Source organism: Fundulus heteroclitus, chromosome 24 (genome assembly GCF_011125445.2).
Source record: "Fundulus heteroclitus isolate FHET01 chromosome 24, MU-UCD_Fhet_4.1, whole genome shotgun sequence".
NCBI classification, from domain to species: Eukaryota; Metazoa; Chordata; class Actinopteri; order Cyprinodontiformes; family Fundulidae; genus Fundulus; species Fundulus heteroclitus.
This window is the reverse complement of record NC_046384.1, coordinates 23,307,216-23,319,435: the sequence shown is the minus strand read 5'-3', so window position 1 is coordinate 23,319,435 and position 12,220 is coordinate 23,307,216. Positions and strand designations below refer to the sequence as shown.

Below are 12,220 nucleotides of genomic sequence, written 5' to 3'. Positions count from 1 at the left end.
TGAAAATGACTAAATGTGTCCTTTAAAACATTAAAAATGGATGGCTATAATCCAGACTAACAGAGCAACCAAGGACATGCAGGAACAGCGTGTGCTCAGACAGCCATCTGAGCTGCTAGATTTCATCCCTCACATTCTTCTCTCCCTCTTTTTTCACCCTGTTAGGTTGATTCATGTGTCGCCGCTTTTTGTTCATCAGAACCAAAAGATCGAAATTCACCACCTCTTGATATCTGCCGTGGATGATAGCTTTTTGCTGTTCTGCTCTAGTCATCTTCCATCCACTTCTCTTTGTTCTCCCTCTGTTTTCCTGACTCCATCTCAGCCTCTCCTCTCCTCTCCTCTCCTCTCCTCTCCTCTCCTCTCCTCTCCTCTCCTCTCCTCTCCTCTCCTCTCCTCATGTGTGTAAAGTAATTGCAAAGGACTATTCGGTGCTGCCAGATGAAAGAAGCTGGGATGTAGCAGCCGTAGAGCATCGGGACTTCACCGGCATCTTGTCTGTCGTTGGCAGGGATCATGAAACACAGCTCTGAGTGTGTCGGAGTGCATGTGGGAGGGAAATGTTCCCGTCATGCCTCTTTGCATTATGAGTACACATGTTTGCTTTGTGAATGTCGGCATGTCTTCCATTCACTAAGAAATCCCCCCCGGAGCAGCAGATCAGAAATGCTAATGATGTAAAGGCCCCCCCAAAAGAGAGTGGTTCTCTCCTCTTTTGACGTCGGTTTGTTTTCAACAGTTAGGAGAATTAGGAGGGGGGGGGGGGGGGGGTTCTTTTGCTGAAGTTCGGCTTACAGTTGCTTAGAGCCGGGCAAATTCAAAAGTGGATCTTTACCGGCCGAAACACCCCCGATTCAACTCTGCTGCTCTGCAAGTGACATGCTGGGAGGCTCTAACTGGAAAAGTTATTGTACAATTACAGTGTGATTCACAGCACACCAGCGACGGTGGATAAACACCGTGCTTATGTTTGCAGCCTATACAGGATGTCGGATTTACACACTAACGAGGGGTTTAAGGAATTTTGATATGTGAAAGTTCTAAAATGAGCATTCCTACTCCAGCTGGAACGGCCTGGAATCTGATTTAAGGATTTTCCAGATCAGGAGTGTGGAAAAATAAGATTATGGAAAATATTTGTATTCACAGACTTTATGCCCATTCTCCTTGTCTACAAGCCATCATCTATCCATCTGTGTTGCTGTCCATCCATCCATCCATCCATCCATAATGAACTTTTTTCATTTTCATTTTAAAATAGTCTGAGGGCACAAATGAAAAATGATTGTATCCTGTAACAAATCAACAGACCATGTTTTTTTTCTGTTGCCTGATCCTGACCTAGTTATTTCATTTCTAAACCTGACCAAAGACTAACCAATCAAGCACCAAAAACCAAACTAGCAGCCCACAAGGTCTAACAACAAGTCTTGAGCCTTGGGTTCAGAATTTTTCCCTTCTCTCTCCTTCCTTCCTATTCCCAGGTGTGGACTCTATTAGCAACTCATACATTTGGATTCAACAAAACAAATCCACATATTTACTTTACACCAACACCAGATAGAAATGGTTTGAGGCTGGGCTTATTGTGCATTTTTGTACAAAAAGATCAGAGAGGTTTGAAGAAAAGATGGGAAAGGAACAACCTTTCAGTTTATCCCTACACATTTTTCCTTCATAAATACCTTAAATCAGCGTTGAGGTTCAGTTCATTAATATTAAAGCAACATGCATTTTTTTTTACTATAATTAAAAAAAAATCTTCAGCAGATGTAGCCCTATTTTTGCCTCCTTTTGCATCACCCTCTGATGTCTCTGCATCAATGTTTTATGTAATCATGTCCAGCTCCCAGAAATTAGCATGGAAAATCCCAGATTCTTCTGGTTTAACGCAGAAATGCTGAGATCATGGCAGTCACTGAATTAAATTATGAGTAACGGGTTAAAAAGTGACAGAAAATCAGGCGCAAACATCCGATTATGTGTCCTGGAGACTTGGGAGATGTAACACTTCATTTTCCATCTCATAATTCAGAGAGGGATCGTCTTAAAGTGAGGAATGTGTCAGAAAATCGACAATTTTTGTCCCCATATTATCAAAAATTGACCCTCAGACCCGGCGGCCTCAACATTACTCCATTTCTTTTCTCCTACCTTTTTGGCCGACTTTCTTTTAGTCCACCTACGCATGCAGGGTGCAGCAGCTTTTTATTCCCTCCCTGTCACCCATCAGCCGGCACTCTGAGAGTATCTGTAGGAACTAGACGCCCTGGAGGTTAGTGCTGCTTCTGTAAAAGCTTGTTGTGTCTTTCATTTAAAGAGTCTGAAGCAGTTTTTGCAAGCAGGCTGACTGGTCCTGCAGAGAGCAGAGGATGACAGAGTTCTTAGCCTAAGATCTTTCCTTCAGAGCTTGGGAATTAGGTTGAACCAATGTGTGAGAAATTTTGGCAAGCCTGAGTAGGTAGTAGAACTTATGCCTAAACCAGACTGGAAATTAGTTAGACTTAGCTTTTCCCGGAGCAAAATAATGTTAACATTAATCACACCAAAAATAGACAGACAAAGAAAAAAACAAAGAATTGTGATAGAATAAGGAGAGATTGGTGTATCGTTTCCTTTAGCAGGAACGATGGATTTTGGTGTCCATGCAGGATATGGGTGGGTTTGTAAATGACTGGATCTGTACAGAACTGGTACGTCTGGAGCAGTGGCTTTAGAATTTAAATGGTGCCATCACAGGTGGAGTGGAGAATGGTAAAACTATCACACAGCATGGGATTCATTTCTTATGCTGATAACACTCAGCTATATTTAGCCATAAATCCTGATGAATCCAATCAATGACTTCAACTACAGGCATGTGTTGATGACATCAAAACCTGGATGACTTTAAATGTCCTGCTTTTAAAATCTGATGAGACAGATCTTGTAATCTTTTGACCAAGACATGTCATTTAAATCACATATTAAACAGGTTTCCAGAGTTTCTTTTTTTCACCTCAGGAATATCGCCAAAATTAGAAACATTCTGTCCAGGGGTGATGCTGAAAAACTAGTCCATGCATTTGTTACTTCAAGGCTGGACTATTGTAATTCTTTACTATCAGGAAGTCCACAAAATGCAGTTCAAAGCCTTCAGCTGATCCAAAATGCTGCAGCAAGAGTTCTGATGAAAATCAACAAGAGGGATCATATTTCTCCAATTTTAGCTTCCCTTCATTGGCTTCCTGTTAAATCAAGAATAGAATTTAAAATTCTCCTTCTAACGTATAAAGCCCTTAATAATCAAGCTCCATCATATATCAGAGCTCTGATTACCCCGTATGTTCCTAACAGAGCACTTCGCTCTCAGACTGCAGGTCTGCTGGTGGTTCCTAGAGTCTCTAAAAGTAGAATGGGAGGCAGATCCTTTAGCTATCAGGCTCCTCTCCTGTGGAACCAACTCCCAGTTTTGGTCCGTGAGGCAGACACCCCGTCTACTTTTAAGACTAGGCTTAAAACTTTCCTTTGTGACAAAGCTTCTAGTCAGAGTGGCTCATGTTACCCTGAGCTACCTCTGTAGTTATGCTGCTATAGGCTTAGGCTGCTGGAGGACATCAGGGTCTATTTCTCTTACTCTGTTGAGTTCTACTGTTCTCCAATTTTAAGGGGAAGTTTTTCTTTCCACTGTTGCTTCATGCTTCCTCAGTATGATGGATGGATGGATGAAAGCCATGGACAATGCAGACAACTGTCCACTGTAGTTAGAGTGGACAGTGGGTCTACCCTCTTTGCATGAGGAGTGAATTGGGGGGAGTGGTGGCCTAGTGGTTAGAGTTCAATCCCCACAGACTGCCGCTGTAGGTCCCTGAGTAAGCCCCCAGATTCCTCCATGGGCGCTGTGATAGCTGCCCACTGCTCCCTAAGGGATGGGTTAAATGCAGAAGACAAATTTCATTGGAATGTACAATTTTAATGACAAATAAAGATTTATTTATTTCTAAAAAAAATACTGCTTGTTAAGACTCAATGCAATCTGCTGGGTTTCCTTAGATAGGAACCTTTTTGACCAATCTGTCTGTATGATTTAATTGAATTTGACTTTGTAAAGTGCATCGGGATGATGTGCTAGGAATTGGCACTATATAAATAAAATTAGATTGAATTGAAAGAATTAGTATCAGGCAGTTGCAGAATTATCCATCAGTCAGGCCACACTCAGAGAATGCGTCATAGACCCTTTAGGGTCCTATTTTGAGTTTGCAAGAGGCATACAAATGTCTCAGGGGTTCGAACCCACACACCATGTCCTCCTGCAGCATACTATAAATAATACAAGCTGCATAAGTGCCTTTCTTAATAATGACCACTGATTATCCAGAGCTGGAACAAGAATATAATTAAACTCTGTAAAAAAGTTCTTTCACCTGCTGGTGTACTCAGAATGTGTGACCTAGACGAACGGACAGATGGATGATAATGAAAATGGATAGAGGGAAGGAGATCCAAGAGCAAATTCCCCACTAACTGATCTAAATGCAAATGTAACTCTGACGGAGTTTTTAGATGTTGATGCCCAATTTGGCTGCAATGCAGACCCCTTGACCTCCTCTTTCTTCTTCTTCTTTGTAGACAAACATACAGGGACACACATATCCACTAGCCACTTACTAATTGCTTTCTGCAGCTACAGTAGCTGGTGAGAAGTATGCATTCTTATTCCTGTCGCCGTCTTAAAAAGAAGCTGAAGTGGATGAACTGTACCAATCAATACTTATTGACCCACAGGAAAAACCAAGTGATTGATGTTGGGATGAGATGTTTAGTGTCAAGAGGAAGGTCACTTCTATCCTAACGTTACGCTTTCTTTTTGAGTTTTTGTCTCTTTTCTTTTTCTACTTTGTATTTATTTTTATGTTTGTGTTTCTAAGGACTCATGGGCGGTTCGGTTGAGTCTGACCCTGTTGGATCCTGTCTTAAATTTAGTGTTTGATGTGTTGGATGCACTCATGTGGAAAAATCCACTGAAAAACGTCATAGAATGCAACCTTGTTATAGATTGTCAAGAAGGTTTATTTAATACATTTATAAAGTAACAGTAGAACTGTTCTATTGTGTGTTTTTCTTTGCACCACTATGACAAGTAAATCAAAACTTTACAAAGATATACGTAGCGATGCACTGATTGCTCAGAAGGTTTCTGGAACCGGGCGATTTTTCCATTGACCCTTTGTCAGCAGCTGTTAATTTCTGTCCCGATACTGAGGACTCCCAGCGCTGAAAACACTCTTCTGTGTGAATGCTCTTCTTGAGTTTTTTTTTTTTTTTTTTTTACTTTTAAGCCTTCAAATCTTGTTATAGAGCATCTTGGATTAAGATCTAGGAAATTGGCTGCCTTTTCGAAATCTGAGAGTTAAGGTAAGGAGCTACATTCTGTATGGGATACATACAGAGACTGGTGTTTTAAGATAAGTGAGAATAAACTCATGTTTTATCAGGATACCGTGTGATGTTGCTTCTGCTTTATGATGATTAACAATTAATAAAGGAGCAATAAGTAAGATATTTATTGTAAAGTAAAGCTAAATCATTCTCATTTGTCACCTGGGATAAAAGTAGCATTCCCTATAAACAATTGATCCTCTCCATCAACAATGTCTTAGTTAAGTTTTTCTCCTTTCAAACCTAGAGGTACAGTCCGGAACTACTTCAGTTCTCAGTGTAGACCGTGTTACTTCCTGGTTCTTGAGCCAATCACATGAGAGTTCCCAGGGTTCTCAAAACAGAGCATTTAGTATTTTATTTTGGCAAAAGAGCAGCAGCCTGCTAACGTGGAATCCAGTAAGAGAAGCAGACCAGAAACATGTGTGTGGTGTGTATTCTGGGTTCATCAAAGAAAAATCATGACAAACAGAACAGAGTACAACACTGTATACCCGCCATTTACTCACCGGACTGTTGAGTAAATGGCGGGTGGTCCATGAGATGTGTTGTTCTTATTTTAACCACTAGTTGTCGTTATTATTTATTGTTCCTTTAATGAAAGCTAAAAATGCATATTTTCACTTTTCAGTACAATTTTAATGTTTTAATTTATTATCTCTCAAAGAGAAATCTGTATCAGAAGAAAATAGTGAAAGGCAGGTCAAAGTTCAGAAATCGGCCGCAAATCTCAGTTTGATTTATTCTAATCAATTCACCAATGGAGAATTTAAAGAAAATCATTTTTGAATCAGTTATGAAAACAGGGATTAAGGAAACTCTCGTTACTCTGCAAATAAGGATTTGAGTCTAAAGGAGTTTTAGAAGATATTGCTGTAGGAGGGCATTATTACTCCTTTTTATTCATGCCAGTCAGGAAGCCTTCTCCTAGCTCTCCCCTTTTGTTCTCCAGACATTTGGATTTCCTAAGTACAAAAGAATCAGACAGAGGAGTGATTGGAGGAGATCCCTTTGTATCAGTCTTCTACTGTCTGTGCCGGTACTTCCTGCAGAATTTCCGTGTGTCGTTGTTGCTTCTTTTTATTCTCATCAAAAGGCCGTCTAGCAAGCTGTGCATTGGTGTTATCACGTTTTACCAGCACTCGCTGTCACAGTTTGTGTCAGGTCACGCGTGATTCCTTATATCAAACTGTGTTGCTACCAGTGCAGAGCTTGTTCCACCTTTGCAGCAGTTGGGTCTGAGCTAATCTTGAAGCCCTCTTCATTGGGCTGAACATCTCACTTTTAAAGTTCTTGACGATCCCATAAATGTTATCTGCAGAACTTTTCTGCTTTAATTCATATTTGATGCAAACCCCTGATGGCTGAACTCTTTTCTTTGGAGGTAATTGCTAACAAAAGAAGACAGTACAGAAATTGATTTGGAACAAAGTCTCGATCTATTTTGTCATGCATGAATAATAAATTTTTTGACTGTAACTTTTCTACTTTTTATTTTTTCCAGTGCTTCTTTTACTTTCTTGCTTTCGACAGCTGATTTTTGCCCCAATCAGTCACCTTTGGGACATTTTAGAATGAGTGTTTCTCTGTCACCCCCGATGGATCCCTGCAAAGAGCCCCATCGATAAAAAGCAGCCTCAGCTCAACTGCGTCCCCTGTCTCTGACCGTCCTGACGGTGCATGTGTGTGTGTCTGTGTTGGCAGCTGTGCCACGGCGCCTGAGAACGTCTCGGTGACCCAGCTGACGGCGCGCTCGGCCATGGTGACCTGGAACGTCCCTCAGGGTGACACTGTGATCGGCTATGCCATCTCTCAGCAGGTACGTGCTTCTCCGTCTCCTCTGTGTTGCATTAGAGCCTCATCCAACCCCGTCTCCTCTCAGGTCAATTCATTTTGCAGGGGTCCAAACTGTAACTGAAGGAAAACTTGGAGTGCTGCCACACTAAGGGCTAAAGCAGCCCCTCCAAAAATGAATTATAGATTTCTTTGTGATCGCCTCTGTCCCTGGATTATTCTCTGTTTTGTCTGCAGGACCTTTAAAACGCTGCGTCATTTATTAGCCCTGCAGGCATCCAGCAGTCTGCTCAGAAACACTTTGAGAGGTTTGGAAACATCTCAGGGGGGTTTTGCTCATAAACATTTCAATCGTAAAAGGCTTGTGGAAGTCAGGGCTGGCTGTGGGTCCACGTCGGTTACTGGAAGAAATAATAAAAAACAAATCTCTTAATTAAAACTTTTACAGCCAAATGCAGAACTTTCTAATCATCCAATTAGAAAGGAAAAAACTGAAGTGCAGTTGTCAGGAAGCAGGTTTGAGCCCAGAAGATATACTCAGGAGACCATTAACTGCTTCATTAAAACCAGTTTAAAAAGGTTGGAATGTTTGGTTAAGTTCTTTAATAAAGTACTAAAGTCCCCATTGATTAAGGAAGGAAAGCCAGTCTGAGTGGCTCAGGTTTAAAGCAGGAGTAGGGAACTATTTTCTCTCGTGGAGGCTAGGTCAATGTATCGAACGTCTCCTGAGGGCCACACTCAATTTGTAAGCCCTTATGATGCGATGATTAGGAATTAACAAGACCAAGATATCAGTTGTTGTGTATGTATTTTCAGATGGTTCCACATTAAATGCGTCACAAGCATGTTGAATTCCTTTTGTTGGATTTAAATTTCATGAAATCATCATCAAATCCCTGGATTAGTTTTGCATGCCTCAGCAGGGTATTCACTTATCCTTTGCTCTTAAAGATAGCAGAGATCTGAGAAGCAGGATGGATTCTTGCAGATTGAGGTTCAGTTCTAACGGGTGCTTGGTTCTGTCCACCATTAAAAGCCAGACCACAGAGCTTTCATTGATCTCCATCGCATGTTTCCCCTTAATCTCCAGAAACTGCCTGACTTTCTTCCCTCAGACAAAAGGAACCTTTTAAGCACGTTTGGACATCTCAGCCATCGCGGTTCACAACAGCAACACCAGATCTCCATCCCTGACTCCAGCTCAATGTGCAGCTCGCTGGGCTGCCAGCTGGTTAGCCCTCTGTTTTGTTGACGTCTACAACTGAAACGGCAGTTGTCATTGTGTTGGTCATCTTCAGGAAGGAGCGCACAGATTGTCTTGATGCACGAGGCAGTGACATATAACTAAATCACCAGAATGGAGACCGAGGCGGCTCATTTCATTTTTAATGAATGCAGCCAATCCCTTTAGCGCACCATCCATCGCTGGTGCTCCATCTGTTTCACGGCCGCTATGCTTCTCAAACGGCAGCTCAGATTTGTTCATGAGTTGGACAACTTGACGGAGCTGATCTTCCTCTTGCTTTTTTCGTGCATAGCTAGCAAAGACAGTAGCATCAAAGTCTGCTGTGATCCTCGTACAAAAACAGCTAGCAGTGCAGTATTGCTGATATGTTTTGTCTCGTCACAGGCAAGGAAAAAATGCTTGAAATCTCTGGCACTGTGTGTTTTCTGAATATAATTTGCCTTATCAGTAATCCTGTCTGCAATGTTCTAGGACCAACTGATGCTTTCAAGTAACTTTGCTTTGTCAGGAGCTAAGTAGCTCTGTAGCAGAAAAGATGCATTCCTTAAACTCCTTCTGCACCTCTGAGTTATTCATTTATGCACCACAAAACATTGCTCATCGTCATAATGTCCACTTTTCTTTCTTTTTTCTTTTTTTGCTGTTGCCTTGTTTGACACCTGTCTGTCTATCTCTCATCCCACACTGACGCATGACCACTCATGTTATGTTTGCTGACCCTGATTCTGACTCAGAAATATGCATTACTAATGCTCTTATTGCAGAAATACCCTTCACCATGGTATTTTCTCCACTGAGCTTTAGCTATCTTTATTTATTTGCTTCAAAGATCTTGTGCCGAGCCAAAAAACAGGTTCTGAGGTCTGCATATGGCCTGAAGGCTGGAGGTTCCCCACTCCTGGCTTACAGGAGTAGGGAACTGGCTTACAGCTCCTCCTGGCTTACAGCATGCTCCTGCAGAGTACATGCTCAACCTGGCCTGTTGACACAACTCGCTATAAGCCTCCAATTGTGATGATCCATCTATCCTTTCTGATGTTTGAAATACGAGTTCAAAGAAGTGTGACTCTTAATAGGTAAAGCAATTATTTGTTTTTGCCATTAAAGCTTAGATTTGTTGCACAAGTCAGTTTGGAGCAGCTGGTTTCTCTTAAAAAAATGCTGTTTGGTGTCTTAAGCTAACCTCACTTCACTGGGTCAATAAAAAGGAAGCCTTGTCATCATTTTGCCAAACAATTGACTATCATTCATGAGCAGATGCAGGCAAAGCAGTCCCCCATCATAATAGGAACACTGCTGTGCTTTACAATTGCTTGGCTGTTCATCTTCACATAATCTTGTCTTGCAAGGCTGTTTAATGTCTCCTGAATCAGTTTGGACCAGTCCAGGTAACACCATGAAATACGGAGTATTGTTCAAATATATCAGAGGCACGAGCTGTAAAACCTGCGCCGTGCCTTACCATAGATAGTATCTTCTTTCAGTTATAACTTTGATTCTCTCCCCATGTTGCTTTTTGAAACTGGTCTGCTTTAGTTTCTTCTTTTTAGAGGACCCCGAAAGACTGTAGCTGGATTTCCCAGATATTTAAGAGTGCTGTTTGATTTGGATGTTACCCCTGACGTTTGACTTGGTTCTTCAACAAGCTTATCCTCCCAAAGACTTAGCAGCTGATGTAGATGAAGAGGTCACAGAGGCTAAGGTTAACGTCTACATAAAGGTGGGCTGACGCTGCTCCTCAGGATTTGCTGCTTACCAGGTAGCTGCAATCAACACGCAGCCTGGTCAACAAGGATCTGCTCATTGCTACGATGAAAGACATGGTACTCCTACCGCAGGGAAGCCTGGATCTTTTTCACCATGGCGTTTTCTCACGAGGGGCTCGTCTTGGCAATCGGAGACTAAGAGCATCACCACTTTGAAGTACTCTGCCAAGCAGCTGATGGGCCCAGCCACTTGATGACACCGTCATGCATTGAAGTTAATAAAGAACTTGGACTTCCTTGTTGACTCCGATATGTCCGAAGGAGCTGCCATTGAATGTTTGTTTACTCCAACTCTGTGGTCAGTGAAGCCAGCTTGGAAACGGGGAGTGGAATTCAGTCCATTACGTCCAGTAAGAGTACTGACTGACCCATCAGACATCAAAATTGAACTTTTTAATGCCCAGTCTTGCATCATACAACACTCTCTTTCCCAACCACTTTGGGCTTTTGGCCCCATTTATCCCTGTGGTTATAAACCACTCCTTCCCAGCTGGTCATGTCCCTCCTGCCTTAAAAAAAAGTCATGATGAGACCACTGCTCAAAAACCCACGCAGTCATCTCCTATAACCAGCATCATTTCTCTGGTCACGACATTCCCCTCTCCCAGCGGGTTACTAAACCTAGAGCTGCTGTGGTCTCCCTCCTCACCGTTGAAACCTCATGTCAACTCTGCAAGAGCTCCTTTTATCACCTCCCTAACAGTGCCAAATGTGGCCCACTCTCACCCTACCAGATACAGGAAAACTAAACCACACCTTTGCCTCCTCAGATTCAGCTGCTGCCGTTCTCTGATCCTTGGTCCTTATTTTGGGTTTCCTCAGAGGCTCCAATCAGTTCAAAACTCTGCAGCTATGATCCTGGTGATAGAAAACTGTGGTTTTCTCTGTGCCTTTTTTAACTGCAAGAACAGCGTCTGGACATTTCCTATTTACCATCTCACCCGGCAAATGCGTGTCAACCATAGGATTTAAAAACACTCCAGTGGTTTTAAGCGTCGGCTTAGCCTCTATAGTGTTTCTTTTTGCTTTTTTTGTTTTTTTCCACAAACGTTCTGAGATAGCAAATATCCCCACATCACGATAGGACCTCTGCCCATGCTCTAATATAAGTTGGCAGTTCTCATTCTTCAGTATCCTACCATTTAACCATAGATTTAGACCTGGACCAATCCGAGCTTTAGTTTATCTAAAGAAATGGAGCTGCAAGGCAGTTTTTCTGTTTGCCACCTCGCAAATGCACTCCTAAATGGATCCTCACATTGATTCTTTCTGTTATATCACCCCATTTTCTTGGTCCTGCCTCTCCGCTAACTCAGCTCGTCTCATTTTCATCCGTTTTTACCACCTACGGGTCTTTGGCAGAGAGGGAATCAAACACTAGCTGAGTTCTGAGTTCAGGCCGTCTCCATTAGTGGTAATGATTTGGCTCGGACTCGTTCCTACAGGAACAAACATCTACGGCGGCTTCCATGCCAAACATTGTTGTTTTTTTTTTTTTTCATGCTTTTTGTCAAAGCTTCCCAGAGGTGTTTTGAAGAAAACACTAAAAAGGGATGTAAAACATCTCTGCCATCACCTTAGAGGGCTCTTATGTAAAAGCTCTACTCAAATATTAATGGAAGAGAGGTGATGAGAGCAGGTAGGAGCAGGTTTTATGTTCCCGGCTCTTTTCTTCTGCTGTTAGTCATCAGGATCGGGTGGGGGGGCGCTACAAAGGAGCAAAGCTGCAGTTATATAAAATGCCGCTCTGTCAATCAACCCCCCTTTTTATTGTGTGCAAGCAACAAACTATGCCTTGAAAACAAAGCAACGTGGTGGTTGCTGTATGTTTGGCGGTTTAATTAGGACCCACAGACCCCGCTTTATGAGATTACTCCACTCTGCGAGTCAGTGCGGAGCTGAGCCTCCTGTTTGTGAAGGAGAGGCAGGGCGAAGGGAACAATCTCTGAACGAGCAGTTGCTTCGCTCGTCTGAAAAGCAGCTCTAAATCCCA

General features: G+C 42.3%; 1 protein-coding gene across 2 annotated transcripts in view; it reads left to right on the top strand.

The window, feature by feature from the left end:
- Nucleotides 1–12,220, top strand: part of LOC105936511 (fibronectin type III domain-containing protein 5) — a 63,902-nt gene that overhangs the window by 13,092 nt on the left and 38,590 nt on the right. The gene's annotated exons all lie outside the window — the stretch shown is intronic.